Raw genomic sequence first — 15381 nt, 5'->3', positions numbered from 1 at the left:
ACAGATCCCATAGGGCAGCCTCGATGTCAGGCCCTGGATGGCATGTGAGGCTATAGTGATACAACCACAACGTGAAAGTGTAAGTGTTTTTACAACTTACAGACACTGGAGAGCACTCGGCACACCTGGAGACCACAAATGCAGAGGTCAGTGAGCCCAGGCAAGGAGGAGAGAAGAGACTGGTAAGCCGATGGCTTTATTAAGTCCAGGTGTTATCTGACAGGTTTCCAGCAGGGAGCTTTAATGGACAGCCGTCACTTTAAACGTGAGGGCAAATGTCAGAATTATCCGTTTAAAGAAAGCAGATGGAGAGAGGGGAGTCCAGCACACCAAGCAGGACAGATGCCTCTAAGATTTTATCTCTGGCCACCAACGGGAGACACTTGAACCAGATACAGTATTGAAAACTGCCATGGTGAGCAAGGCCTGCGTCTGATGTGAGGCAAGTAAATTTACAGCTTAAAAAATGAATGCCAAGGCAACATGACACTATGAGCACTCATGACATCCCGGGACACCAGCAGGGTGTGGTACTGCTCCCTGGAGTCAGAATCCTAGGTTCTGGTCCCTGGGAATGAGAAAATGAGAATGACTTGTCCCTGCTTCCCTGGCAATGATCCTCCCACCCTGCTGCTCCGTCTTCTGCTCCCAAGCCCATGTGCAGTGCTCAGCCCCAGACATCACTGCCCCCAGAGTATACACAGTGCCGCCTACTGCACACAAACACAAACTCACAGAAGGTGACAAAAATCTGCGTTCGGGACATCCGATCGTGAAAGAGAGAGAACAGTGAACGTAGAGCCACAGAGACTGGGACTCACGGGGCTGGAAGGTGATGGAACTGTAACATAGCATATGTGTGACCTCGTTTGAAACGTGCAGATCCTTGTAGAATAAAACACGCAGTCAGGCCTGGGACTTCGGCCACCCACACTTCCCTTCCAGTCCACCAGAGGGCGGCAGAGTCCCTCCAGCCTGGAACCTTCCCAGGGGATGCCGACCTCCCTCAGCAGAACTCGTAGCCAAGCAAGGTCCACCCTCACCAGGGTCACCTCGGCCTAAGTCCTCAACGTCCTCCATGCTCCCCACACGGACTGTGTCAGCTCCTCCCTGACCCGGCGGCCGCCAACCTAACACTACTACCTCTGCAGGCAGCTCCTGCCCCACACACCTGCTCCTTCCCTGGGCTCAGTTAAAAAGACATCTCCCAGGGCAGCGCTGGTGCACGCGACGCCACACTGCGCGCTTTCCCCTCGTGGCCTCCTTCCATCCTCATCAACTCTTTCTGTCACTGCTCCCTAAATGCCCGCCTCTGCTCCATCTGTCCTGTTCTGTGGTGCATCCTAGGCCAAGCCTAGCACTGACACAGAACAGCGGCTGCCTGAGGGCCCACACCCTCCCCGGGAATCAGTCAGGCACCCTGTGACCTGCCTGCCCGCTGCACCCCATGAGGTTCAGAGCGCGTGTGATGGTCACACACAGGGACCACATAGGATATGGCCACCTACCCCTGGCTGTCCCTTGGGAAGACGGACCTCTCCTGTGTCCCTGCCGGGAGAAGGGGGTATTATTGCTCTTTGCTCCAGAACACAACTCACCCCCACCCGCCTTCTCAGGTGTGAGCAATGTCCCTCCAGACAGGCTCTCTGGTGACTGCCTGTTCCTCCTGTACAGAGAGCAGCTTGGCCAGGTCAAAACCCTCAGGACAGATCCCTGGATATGTCAGCACATGGAGGGCTGAGCCCATCACGACCACGGAGGAAGTCTCTCCAGCTCTGAACCCCTGCTCTGTCCCAGGCTCCCCTTCCTGTATCTCAAGGAGCCATGTTCCACGGGGTTCCTGGGTAACTCCCCACTTCCTCCTGCACCACCACGGGGAAGGTGTGGTGACCACAGTACAATCAGATGGGCGGGGAAGAGAGGACGCCAAAGATGGTCAGGAAGCGATGAGAAACCCACCCATCAGTCCCAAGGGAGCAATAGAGTGACTGAGAACAGTCCTTTAGACCATGGGACTCATAGTCCCCACTGAGCAACTAGCACAGGTCTCTCCTCCCAAGAGGCATGAGAGATTCACCCTGCACAGTTCCAGGAAAGACAGTTTCCTCTGGGACACCCAGGTCCTGAATGTCCATCCTTGGAAGCTGCAGCCAAGCTAGACACAATTAGAGAAAGGAAGGGTCCCTGTCACCAGGCAACACACAGCTCACCCACAGCACAATGTGGTGTCCCTATGACAGGGAACTGGTGCAGCTCCAGCCTCCTGCACTGAAGGGGAGAGCCAGATGGGGATGAAAGAGGGCAAGGGGTGTGAACGTGCACCCCGACCCAGAGCCATGGGGACAGCAGGAGGCTGAGGCCCAGAACTGTGCTTGCCCAACCTACAGGGTATGTGTGTGACTGTGTGTGTCTGTGCACGTCTCTTTTGTGTGTGTGTTTGTGTTTTTGCACATAGTGTGTGCCGAGGTTTGGTGACAAAATCACTGCTGAAAAAGGCAGAGGCCTCCACAATTCCCAGGGACCTGACACACAGACAAAAGGAAAAAGAGAAGGAGGGACAAGGAGGCAGGACTGAGAGGGGAGGGGACAGAGAGGTGCCCTGGACACAGACCCCACCCATAAGCCTGAGAAGTACTCCTGCCCCGAGAAGAGGCTCAGCACAGAAGGAGGAAGGACAGCAGCACAGCTGACATCTGTGCTCAGAAAGATTCTGGATCCCAGGCTCATCTCCACAGAGGAGAACACACAGGCAGAACAGGACATGGGGCCCCTCTCAGCACCTCCCTGCACACTGCACATCACCTGGAAGGAGCTTCTACTCACAGGTGAGGAGAGAACTTCCTGGGAGAGGACAGGAGGAGGAAGTGGAATGATTTGATGGGGTCTTCTGGAAAGGATGGAGTTCTAAAAAATAAAATAAGCCAGCACTTTGGGAGGCTGAGGTGGGTGGATCATGAGGTCTGGAGTTCAAGAGTAGTCTGCGCAACACAGTGAAGCCCCGTCTCTACTAAAAGCAGATAAAGTTAACCAGGTGTGGTGGTATGCTCCTGTAATCCTAGCTACTCGGGAGGCTGAGGCAGGAGAATTGCATGAACCTGGGAGGCAGAGGTTGCAGTGAGCCGAGATGGTGCCACTGCATGTCAGCCTGGGAGATAGTACGAGACTCCGTCTCAAAAAGAAAAAAAAAATACAGGAAAGAAGGTTCTGTTGGAGCCTGCATAGGGGAAAATATACCAGAGAGGGACAGGATCACAGCAGGAAAATCACATTGAACCGGAATTGGTAATAGGTAGGAAAATCTCAAGTGTTCTGTCCTCCTGGTTAATCATCACTGGCCACCACATTTTGAAAAATGATAATAATAACTATTATTGGATGACACTTCAAATGAAAATATAAGCAGGACATGAAACACTGTCCTCAGCAAAAAACCTCAACAATTGGGGAAAGAAAAAAAAAAAAAAAAAAAAAACCCTGGCATGGAAGTCCCTGGGAACCCTTACATCTACAGGAGTCTGCAGCCTGTCCGAGGCACTGGGGTGCAACCCAGATCACAAAAGTCCCTGTCCTCACGGAGCTCATGCTCTCATGGGCGGGAAGACAGACATGCAAAGCGATCTAGAATGTGAGGTCAGGTATTGACCAGAGCTCCGGGGGGAGTAGAGCAGGGAAAGCTCAGAAAGGGAAGACCCAGGGTCTCTGAAGGAGGTGTCAGGAAAGAAGTCTAAGGATGCCCTGATGTGAGCAGAACCTGAGGGCAGTGTGGAGGGAGCCATGCAGACACCTGGGCAAGAGGATTCCAAAGAGAAAAATGCCGAGGTCAGAAGTGTGGAAGGAATGGGGGTCGTGTTGCTGACCTTGACCCAGTAGGACAGTAGGACAAAAACACACAAACACACACACACACACACAAAGCGGTGTGTGTGTGTGTGTGTGTCTTCAAGGCTGATGATTCAAGAGATCTTCTCAGGACCCAGGGCCCCATCTTTTCACCCCAATACATAGGTCTCAATATTGACTGATGCTCTCTCCACCTCCTAGCATCACTTTTAATCTTCTGGAACCCACCCACCACTGCCCAAGTCACGATTGAAGCCCGGCCAACCAAAGTTTCTGAGGGCAAGGATGTTCTGCTACTTGTCCACAATTTGCCCCAGAATGTTACTGGCTACGTCTGGTACAAAGAGCAAATAATGGACCTCTACCATTACATTACAGCATATATAATAGACACTGAAATGATTATATTTGGGCCTGCATACAGTGGACGAGAAACTGTATATTCCAATGCATCCCTGCTGATCCAGAATGTCACCCAGAATGACACAGGATCCTACACCATTCAAATCACACAGCGAGGTGATGGGATTAAAGGAGTAACTGGACATTTCACCTTATACCGTGAGTGATTCCACATGATCCCTAGGTGTTGAGGGGTGGGGGTCACTTCTACTTTGCACACACAGGATGGTCAGGCCTGGACTGTGCCTGTGTCCCTCTCTGCCTTATGTCCCATGTTGGGGCTTCAGCATTTAGTGCAGGACACACACAGAGGAGACAAACTACAACAGATCAGAATTCCTTTCCTGCCTCCAGACCCTGCAGACACTTGCTGCACAGGAAGGACAGTCTGATGGGCGGGGGGGTGCTCAGCAGGAGATCAGTCTCAGCCAAGCACCTCATGCCCTCTTCATAAACTTGACCCTGAGAAAGACCCTGGAGAACTGAGTAGGGCTTTGCCTAAGAGGCCCCTTGAGATACTCTCAGAGAAGCTCAGCCCCAGAAACCTCAACCCCAGACCCCGTCCCTAAATCCTTACTCCAGATAAAGCCGAGGAGCCTGTGCCAGGGCTGGGTTGTGGCAGGGCTTACTGGGACCAGGGATTCACCAGCTGTCTGAGGACTGTGTCTGGAGCTGCTCACCAGCCAGGGCTCAGCCCTCAGAGCCTCATCTGGGCAAGGACAGAACTTTCTTCACCTGAGACTCAGAGTGGAGAGGACAGAAAGACAAGCTTTGTAGGCCATCAGCCAACTGCCTTGTGAGGCTTAGGACACTCCATAGAAAATCTAATGTCCCCAGAAGCAGAAACAGAAGAGAGAAAATGTGCCTGACAGCAGCTTGTCCACAGGGATCTGATCTAAAGGTGCTCTCTCATGGAAGTGAATAATAATAAATGCTGTTTGTGTGAACACCTCCACTGCACCAAGCATTAGGTCAGATGACTGTGAATAATTTACAATTTACATACGTGTAAACATACGTGTGCATGTGTCTTTATAGCAGCACGATTTACAATCCTTTGGGTATATACCCAGTAATGGGATGGCTGAATCATCCCATTACTGGGTATATACTAGAAATATGGTATTTCTAGTTCTAGATCCTTGAGGAATCGCCATACTGTTTTCCACAATGGTTGAACTAGTTTACAATCCCACCAAAAGTGTAAAAGTGTTCCTATTTCTCCACATCCTCTCCAGCACTTGTTGTTTCCTGACTTTTTAATGATTGCCATTCTAACTGGTGTGAGATGGTATCTCATTGTGGTTTTGATTTGCATTTCTCTGATGGCCAGGGATGACGAGCATTTATTCATGTGTCTGTTGGCTGTACGAATGTCTTCTTTTGAGAAATGTTTGTTCATATCCTTTGCCCACTTTTTGATGTGGTTGTTTGTCTTTATCTTGTAAATTTGTTTGAGTTCTTTGTGGGTTCTGGATCTTAGCCCTTTGTCAGATGAGTAGATTGCAAAAATTTTCTCCCACTCTCTAGGTTGCCTGTTCACTCTGATGGTAGTTTCTCTTGCTGTGCAGAAGCTCTTTAGTGTAATTAGATCCCATTTGTCAATTTTGGCTTTTATTGCTGCTGCTTTTGGTGTTTTAGACATGAAGTCCTTGCCCATGCCTATGTCCTGAATGGTATTACCTAGGTTTTCTTCTAGGGTTTTTATGGTATTAGGTCTAACATTTAAGTCTCTAATCCATCTTGAATTAATTTTCCTATAAGGAGTAAGGAAAGGATGCAGTTTCTGCTTTCTACTTATGGCTAACCAATTTTCCCAGCACCATTTATTAGATAGGGAATCCTTTCCCCATTTCTTGTTTTTGTCAGATTTGTCAAAGCTCAGATGGCTGTAGATGTGTGGTATTATTTCTGAGGGCTCTGTTCTGTTCCATTGGTATATATCTTTGTTTTGGTAGCAGTACCATCCTGTTTTGGTTACTGTAGCCTTGTAGTATAGTTTGAAGTCAGGTAGCCTCCAGCTTTGTTCTTTTGACTTAGGATTGTCATGGCAATGCGGGCTCTTTGCTGGTTCCATATGAACTTTAAAGTAGTTTTTTCCAATTCTGTGAAGAAAGTCATTGGTATCTTCATGGGGATGGCATTGAATCTATAAATGACCTTGGGCAGTATGGCCATTTTCACGATATTGATTCTTCCTATCTGTGAGCATGGTATGTTCTTCCCTTTGTTTGTGTCCTCTTTTGTTTCACTGAGCAGTGGTTTGTAGTTCTCCTTGAAGAGGTCCTTCACATCCCTTGTAAGTTGGATTCCTAGGTATTTTATTCTCTTTGAAGCAATTGTGAATGGAAGTTCATTCATGATTTGGCTCTCTGTTTGTCCGTTACTGGTGTATAAGAATGCTTGTGATTTTTGCACATTAATTTTGTATCCTGAGACTTTGCTGAAGTTGCTTATCAGCTTAAGGAGATTTTGGGCGGAGACAATGGGGTTTTCTAAATATACAGTCATGTCATCTGCAAACAGGGACAATTTGACTTCTTCCTTTCCTAACTGAATACCCTTTATTTCTTTCTCTTGCCTGATTGCCCTAGCCAGAACTTCCAACACTATGTTGAATAGGAGTGGTGAGAGAGGGCATCCCTGTCTTGTGCCAGTTTTCAAAGGGAATGCTTCCAGTTTTTGTCCATTCAGTATGGTATTGGCTGTGGGTTTGTCACAATTAGCTCTTATTAGTTTGAGATACGTTCCATCAAAACCGAATGTATTGAGAGTTTTTAGCATGAAGAACTTTTGAATTTTGTCCAAGGCCTTTTCTGCATCTATTGAGATAATCATGTGGTTTTTGTCTTTGGTTCTGTTTATATGCTGGATTACGTTTATTGATTTGTGTATGTTGAACCAGCCTTGCATCCCAGGGATGAAGCCCAGTTGATCATGGTGGATAAGCTTTTTGATGTGCTGCTGGATTCAGTTTGCCAGTATTTTATTGAGGATTTTTGCATTGATGTTCATCAGGGATATTGGTCTAAAATTCTCTTTTTTTTGTTGTGTCTCTGCCAGGCTTTGGTATCAGGATGATTTTGGCCTCATAAAATGAGTTAGGGAGGATTCCTTCTTTTTCTATTGATTGGAATAGTTTCGGAAGGAATGGTACCAGCTCCTCCTTGTACCTCTGGTAGAATTCGGCTGTGAATCTGTCTGGTCCTGGACCTTTTTTGGTTGGTAGGCTATTAATTATTGCCTCAATTTCAGAGCCTGCTATTGGTCTATTCAGGGATTCAACTTCTTCCTTGTTTAGTCTTCAGAGATAGTAAGTGTCCAGGATATTATCCATTTCTTCTAGATTTTCTAGTTGATTTGCGTAGAGGTGTTTATAGTATTCCCTGATGGTAGTTTGTATTTCTGTGGGGTCAGTGGTGATATCTGCTTTCTCCTTTTTTATTGCATCTATTTGATTCTTCTCTCTTTTCTTCTTTATTAGTCTTGCTAGCAGTCTATCAATTTTGTTGATCTTTTCAAAAAACCAGCTCCTGGATTCATGGATTTTTTGGAGGAATTTTTGTGTCTCTACCTCCTTCAGATCTGCTCTGATCTTAGTTATTTCTTGCCTTCTGTTATCTTTTGAATGTGTTTGCCCTTGCTTCTTTAGTTCTTTTAATTGTGATGTTAGGGTGTCAAATTGAGATCTTTCCAGCTTTCTCTTGTGGGCAATTGTTTCCTCATGATGATGTCATTTTCATAAGGTGGGGTTCTTCGTGTGGGGGACACATGAGCCATTGGCGTCTCACTTAGACTCTTCCTAATTCACACAAACTGAAACTGTAGTTGTATTTCCTGAGGTTGAGAGAAAATGAAGAAAGCATTTCACATACCTGTTCTGGGCTCCTCCCCATTTTTCCTAATTCTGCACAGAAATTAGAAACAGGGAGTTCTTTCTATATTTACTAACATAACACACATCTCTTCTTTTAAGTCGGCATCATTCCTCCCTTTATGTAATTGACACACTGACCAGTTCTGTCCTTTTAACGGGACTCTCTGCTTAATTGCTAATTTCAAATCACCTTTGGCATCTTTCTTTGAGCATAATGTGATCCTGCTGGAATTCACTCCACACCTAAACCTTAATTGGGTATCAAGAGAAATACTACTACCAGCAATTGATCTTAGATGTTTGGACCATCAGGACAAATTTCCACTTATGACAACATTTTAATGTTTCCTCCAAAAATTTTTGTTTTGTTACTAGAGTCAGAACATAACATGAAGTCTAAACTCCTGACAACTTTTTATGAAAAAATTACAGAATTACAAATTGAGCATCCCAAATCCAGAAATCTCAAATCTGAAATGCTCCAAAATCCAACACTTCTGACCACTGATGTGATGCTAAAAAGAAGTGCTCACAGGAGCATTTTGGATTTTAAATTTTTCAGATTTAGGATGCTAATCCAGTACATATACTGCAAATATTGCAATATAAAGAAAAGTTAGAACTCCAGAACACTTGGTTTTAAGCTTTCTGCATAAGGAACACTTTTTCTGTATGAACTATAGGTATAAAGCTCTACAGGAGATCTCTAGAACTTCCTCATTCTGCATAACTGAAAGCGCACACCCACGGAACAATGCCCTATTCCCCTGACCCCAGCTCCTGGAAACTACTATTCTACTCTCTGATTCAATCTGGAATCCACTGAGATGAGGTACATAGACTAGTCAAACTCACAGAATCAGAGAGTAGAATGTCTAATTAGAGAAAGTATCTGCAAGACTTCTTCCCAAATATTGGCCTAATAGCCACCAAACACGTGTGGTCCATGAGGGCCAGACTTCCATCATCAGTTCACGCTCGCCCTTTCCACCAGTCAGTTCTGCATTTGCAAACATCCACATTGTATTTCTAGACAGATCCACATGGTCCTCACCTGCCCTCTACAGGGGGAAGGGAACATCATGGACACAGGACAGGGAACATGGTCTTGGTCCAAAGCTATCAGCTCTTGCCCGTCCCCTTCACTCTTTGTAGGTCATTTCTTGGACTCTGCTCTATCTTTAGAGGTCACTGGCGGAAGTCAGTTACTATGAGACAGCTTGGAAAACTGCCCCACCTTGTAGCTCCATTCCCTGATGACTGAACTGACCTCCAGGCTTGACTCTGGTCTCCCCTGTGTTATTTCTGCTGAAGTACCCAGTCCCAGGCCAGGTTTCCCACTACCCAAAGGGCTTAAGGACAATGGGAAGTTCCATCGTCCATCTCTAGGACACGCTTGGAAAGGGAAGCTGCAGAGAAAACATACCTTGGGGGCAAAGTAGGACTGAAACTAAGATGATTCTAGCACTGCATGCTCCAGATGAGGATCACAAGGTGGGCCAGGCAGGCAGTTGGAGAGGGAGGGACTCAGAGAGGCATCAGGGGCTGTGACTGCTGGACCCATGTTTTTCCATGACGCAATGCTGCTGGTCAATTCACACTTGAGAAAGTCTGTGCTTCTCCCACATACAGAAGGCAGCCTCACAATCTCTGAGCCCTCAGATTGCTATGCATCTGTCCTGTAACACACACACCTGCCATGGGGTTTTAAGGACTTGGGTGGGCTGAGAGGTGGGAAAGGCCATCTCTGATTGAAAAATGTCTTTGGAGGAATCAAAGGTGCCACACAGGGCAATCTTCTCTCTGTTATCTGCACAGTGGAGACTCCCAAGCCCTCCATCTCCAGCAGCAACTTAAACCCCAGGGAGGCCATGGAGACTGTGATCTTATCCTGTGATCCTGACACTCAGGACGCAAGCTACCTGTGGTGGATAAAGGGTCAGAGCCTCCCTATCAGTCGCAAGTTGCAGCTCTCTGAAAACAACAGGACCCTCACTCTATTTGGTGTCACAAAGGATACTGCAGGACCCTATCAATGTGAAATGAAGAAACCATGGAGTTCCAGTCGCAGTGACCCAGTCACCCTGAATCTCCTCCGTGAGTATCTTCTGTTCCTCTGTGAGCCAGGCTGCCATCCCAAATACACATGGCTGGAGGCCAGGCCTCCCAGTCCCTCTCAGGTGCAAGTCCAGAGACGCTTATCCCTGGACATCAAAGCTGGCCATGACTACTAAGAGTAGGCTTAGGCTTGATCAACAATGGGAGAGAAGAGGCTGCTCCTGTCATGGGAGAGTCAGGGTCCACAGCTTATGATGGGAGAAACAGGTGAATGTCTCAGGCTCCAGATCAGTGAACACAGCAGGGATTTGGCTGGGACTTCAGTATTGTGACTTAGCTCACAGGGTCACTGTGGCCCTTCCACAGACCAGGATTTTCCCTTCCCTCTCACAACATCAGCTGTGACTTTATTTTCTTTGCTCCAGATGGTCTGGATGCCCCACCATTTCTTATTCAAACACCTATTACCATCCAGGGGAAGTCCCCAAGCTCTCCTGCCTCACAGACTCTCACCCCCTGGCAGAGCATTGTTGGCTGATTGATGGGAAGTTCCAGCAATCAGCACAAGTGTTCTTTAGCCTCCTAATCACTAAAACATATAGAGGGGTCTATGTCTGTTTCATGCATAACTCAGCCACTGGTGGAACAAATCTCATAATCAAGAGGATCATAGTCCCTGGTAAGTGGATCCCTGGAGCACTGGCAATATGTTTTCCAGTGAAACCTATCTGGCTATCAGGGAAGAGCCACCTGCCTTCTGCAAAGGGAGGGGTAAAATAAAAACTCAGGACAGGGAATCTGTTTCTCCTCGAAAACCACCAGCTTTTGCCTGTGCCCTTCACTCTTTCTAGATCATTCTTTAGACTATACAGTAACAATGAACAATCTGAAAGGAAATTCAGAAAAGAATTTCCATTCTCATTAACATCAAAAGGAATAAAATATTTTGGAATAAGTTTAACCAAAAATGTCTAAGGGTTATACCCTGAAAACTACAAAACTTTACTGAATGAAATTAAAGACGACATCAATATGTGGGAAGATATTTCACTTTCATGGATAGGAAGAATCACTATTGTTAGGAATACAATACTACCCAAAGTGAGCTGCAGATTCAACGCAACCCCTACCAGAATCCCAGTAACATTTTTTTTGCAGAATTACAAAAATCTGTCCAAAATCTGACCTGACAGGCTCTTATTGATGACTGCCACAACAGAGACGCTGAGAAAAAGATGCAAACATGGAAAGGTGGAAAGTGTTGACGACATAGAAAATAGCAATCATTATTTCTCACAGCCCAAAGCCTTCAAAAACATACAAGTGCAGCATGGCCAGTATGGAATTGACCAAAAACTAATCACCAAGCTAGAAACGTGGTGAGAAAAAAAAAAAAAGGGCAAAAATGTATTTAGCCTATCACCACCCACTTTTGCTGACTAATCTGATACTGAAAAGAAATGCTCACTGGAGCATTTTAGATTTTGAATCTTTCAGATTTGGGATGCTAAACCAGTAAGTATGTGACAAATATTTTGAATCAAAAAATGTCAGAAATCCAAAACACATTTTGTCCTAAGTCTTATGCATAAGAAACACTCAATCTGTGTGAACTGTAGGCATCAAGCTGTACAGCAGATCTCTAGAACCTCCCCATCTGGCATAATTGAAACTGCACACACATGAGCAACTTTTGATTCCTGCCACTCCCAGCTCCTGGCAACCAGCAGTCTCTTCTCAGATTCACTCTGGAATCCACTTACATGAGGTCCCTAGAGCAGTCAAACCCATGGAATTAGAGAGTAGAATGTCCAATGAAAGAAAATATTTACAAAACTTCTCCCCAAATTTGTATCATATCCATCAAACACACATGGTCCATGAGGTCCAGCAGTTAATTCCCACCCTTTCCACCAGTCCGTTCTGCTTTTGCAAATGTCCACATGTATTTCTGGAAAGATCCATTTAGTCCTCACCTGCCCTCTACAGAAGGAGAGGAAACTTAAAGAACCCAGAACAGGGAACATGGTTCTGTTCCAAAGTCACCAGCTCTTGTCTGTCCCCTTCACTCTTTCTACATCATTCCTTGCACTCTGCTCTATCTTTGGAGGTCACTGGCTCAAATAAATCATCATGAAACACCTGCAGATAACTACCCCACCTTGTGCCTCCACGGCCTGATGACTGAACTGACCTCCAGGCTTGACTCTGGTCTCCCCGATCTCATTTCTGCTGAAACATCCAGTTCCAGGCCAGGCTGCTCAGTATCTTCAGGGTTTCAGGACAATGGGAAGTCCCATTATTACTCATCTCTAGAATGTCCTTGGAAATGGAAGCTGCAGAGAAATCACATCTAGGGGGGCAAAGTAGGATGGAATTTGGAAGGGGCCCAGCAGTTGCACATTCCAGGTAAGGAACCCAAGGTGAGCCAGCCAGACAGCTGATTAGAGAGGGTCTGGGAGGTGTACCAGGGACTGTGACTCCCACTGATGTGTCTGTCCATGACCCAACACTGCTGATCAATTCATACTTGAGAAAGTCTGTGCTTATGTAAGACCGAGCAGGTGGCCTCACAGGCTTTCAGCCCTTAGATCATCATGCATCTGTCTTGTGACACACCCACCAGCTATTGGTTTTCAAGGACTCAGGTGGGCTGAGGGGAGGGAGATGCCAACTCTGATTGAAGGATGCCTGTGGAGGAATCAAAGGTGCCATACAGGACAATCTTTTCTCTGTTATCCACACAGTTCCAGGCTAAAGCAACCCAGTGAAAACAGGATCCTTATTCTAGGCAATGCCACAAGAAATGACACAGTCCCCTAAAAATGTGAAATACGGGACCAAGTTGGTAGCACCCCCAGTGACCCAGTCACCCTGGATGTCCTTTGTAACTGTGGTTCCTCTGTGGACCAGGCCACCTGCTAAAATCCAAACGAACACAGGCCAGGCATCTCAGTCTCTCTCAGGTCCAAGTACAGACACTTTTATTTCTGGACACCAGGGCTGGCCATGACTCCCTGCCCTGGGAAATTCTGGGTATGCACAGCCTTAAACAAAAATATAAGGGGAGGACATGCTCTTGTCATGGGAGACTTGACTCAGAGGGTCACTGTGTCCCTTTAAGAGACCAGGAACATCCCCTTCCTTCAGACGACATCACCTGTGACTTTATTCTCTTTACTCCAGATGGTCCACACATCCCCAGCATTTTCTCTCCATTCCCCTTTCTCCGTTTCTACCGTCCGGGAGAAAACCTCTACTTGTCCTGCTTCGCGGACTCTAACCCACCGGCAGAGTATTCTTGGACAATTAATGGGAAGTTTCTGCAATCAGGACAAGAGCTCTCTATCCGCCAAATTACTACAAAGCATGGTGGAATCTATGGTTGCTTCGCTCGTAACTCAGCCACTGGCAGCAAAAGTTCCGCATTCAAGACGATCAAAGTCTCTGGTAAGTGGATCCCTGCATCACTGGCAATAGGGTTTTTAGGTGGAATCTACCTGCTTTTCAGAGAAGAACCAGGAAAACATTTTAATTCCCAGCCTGTGTCCCATTGGCAGAAGCAAATCCTAAATTCTCCTCCTGAACCCTCCCAATTTGTCTCTACGGACTCTCTTCTCCTTGTTTTTCTGTTTTCTCATGGCTGACTTTGTGTCCAGCCTGAGAAAGATAGGGAGGGGGCTTTGTCAGCCCTAAGCCCTATGTGGTGGAAGAGGCTTCACAGAGGGACAAGAAGGAGAGTCCTCAAGGTCCAGCTGCTTCACGCTGTCACCAACACATCCCTTTCTGCCACGTCTTTATTTTTTTCCCTACTGCATGACCTACAAGGAGCATCTGAGGCTTTGAAACAAGCTCACATTTTTCCCCCAAATGAGAGGAGGAAGCCCCTTGGATGAGAGAGGAGCAGCTCAGACCACTCCCTGCTCTGCTCTGGGCTTCTCCGGTGACTGGCCCTGCCTGACTCCACGTGGTGTGGGACCAGCAAGTGTGGAGAAAGAGCCCTGGTGGCCTGTCCTGAATTTGGCTAAAACGAGCTGCCAGTTAATGTGAAGCCTAGGCTGCAGGGAAATTAAAAAAGAGGGAGCCTCGGGGCAGACTCTTGAGCTGTGTCCTGGCTCTGAAGTCACCGGCTGTATGAGGCTGTTGGCACAGCACGTGGGACACAGCACAGAGGACAGTGAGTGATGCACACTTGGAGACATAGGGAGATTCACCTCTGGGGTTCTGCACGGCAGGAAAGGGGCTATGCCAAAAAGTGTGTATTTATAGAGTGTAAGACTACCAGGACACTTTATATATATCTAATATAAGGTTTGTCATTATTTCTAAGTGTGCAATTTAGTGTTGTGTAACCATCACACTATCCATTTCCAGAACTTTTACCTTTTACCATATTAAACCTCTGTACCCAATAAACAGTAACTCTCACTCCTTCTCCCCCTAACCCTTAGCACCCACCATTCTACTTTCTGTCTCTATGTAACTGGCTATTCTATCTTTTATAAATGGAATTATAGAATATCCTTTCGTGTCTTGCTTATTTCAGTTAGCATAATGTCTTCAGGGTTCATACACTTGGCATGATGTAGTGGAATTTTATTCCTTGTTAAGGTTGAATAACATTTCGATGTAATAGATATACCTCATTTCCCTACCCACTTATCTTTCAATGGACTTTTCCATTGTTTCCATTTTTGGCTATTGTGTGTAATGCTTCTCTGAACATCAACGTGCAAATATTTGTTCAAATTTCTTTCAATTCTTTAGGGAGTATGTCCCGAAGTGGAATTGCTGGGTCAAATTGTAATTTATTGCTTAATTTTTTGAGAACCAGCCATACCGCTTTTTACAGTGGCTATAACATTTCCCATTCCCATCAGCAATGCACTAGAGTTCCGATTTTTTCATGTATTTGAAAACACTTGTTGTTTTGTGTTGCTGTCATTGTTGTTGTTTATCAAAGCCACCCTAAAGTGTGTGAGGTGGTGTCACATCGTGGTTTTGATTTGCATATCCCTAAGTATTCGTGATGCTGAGGAGCTTTGTGTGGGCTTATTGGATATTTGTATATCTTCCTTGGAGAAAACTCTATTTTAATGCTTGGTTCATTTTGTAGTTGTGTTTTTGGATGTTTGCTGTTGTTAACTTGTAGTTTTTGTGTATTCTGGAAATTAATTTGTTATCACACTTATAATTTGCAAATA

The 15381-nt window shown here is 46.1% G+C and overlaps 1 pseudogene across 1 annotated transcript; it reads left to right on the top strand.

Annotated features, from left to right (window-relative positions):
* The first annotated feature begins 2633 nt into the window (after positions 1-2633).
* On the top strand, positions 2634-13873 carry LOC104659695 (annotated as a pseudogene). Its single transcript, XR_004052111.1, has 4 exons — positions 2634-2825; positions 4042-4401; positions 9938-10216; positions 13364-13873. The product of XR_004052111.1 is annotated as a pregnancy-specific beta-1-glycoprotein 2-like (transcript).
* The last annotated feature ends 1508 nt before the right edge of the window (positions 13874-15381 follow it).

This window comes from Rhinopithecus roxellana, chromosome 12 (assembly GCF_007565055.1).
Source record: "Rhinopithecus roxellana isolate Shanxi Qingling chromosome 12, ASM756505v1, whole genome shotgun sequence".
NCBI lineage: Eukaryota > Metazoa > Chordata > Mammalia > Primates > Cercopithecidae > Rhinopithecus > Rhinopithecus roxellana.
Note: the sequence above shows the minus strand (reverse complement) of the source record. Positions and strands in the feature narration are given on the sequence as shown.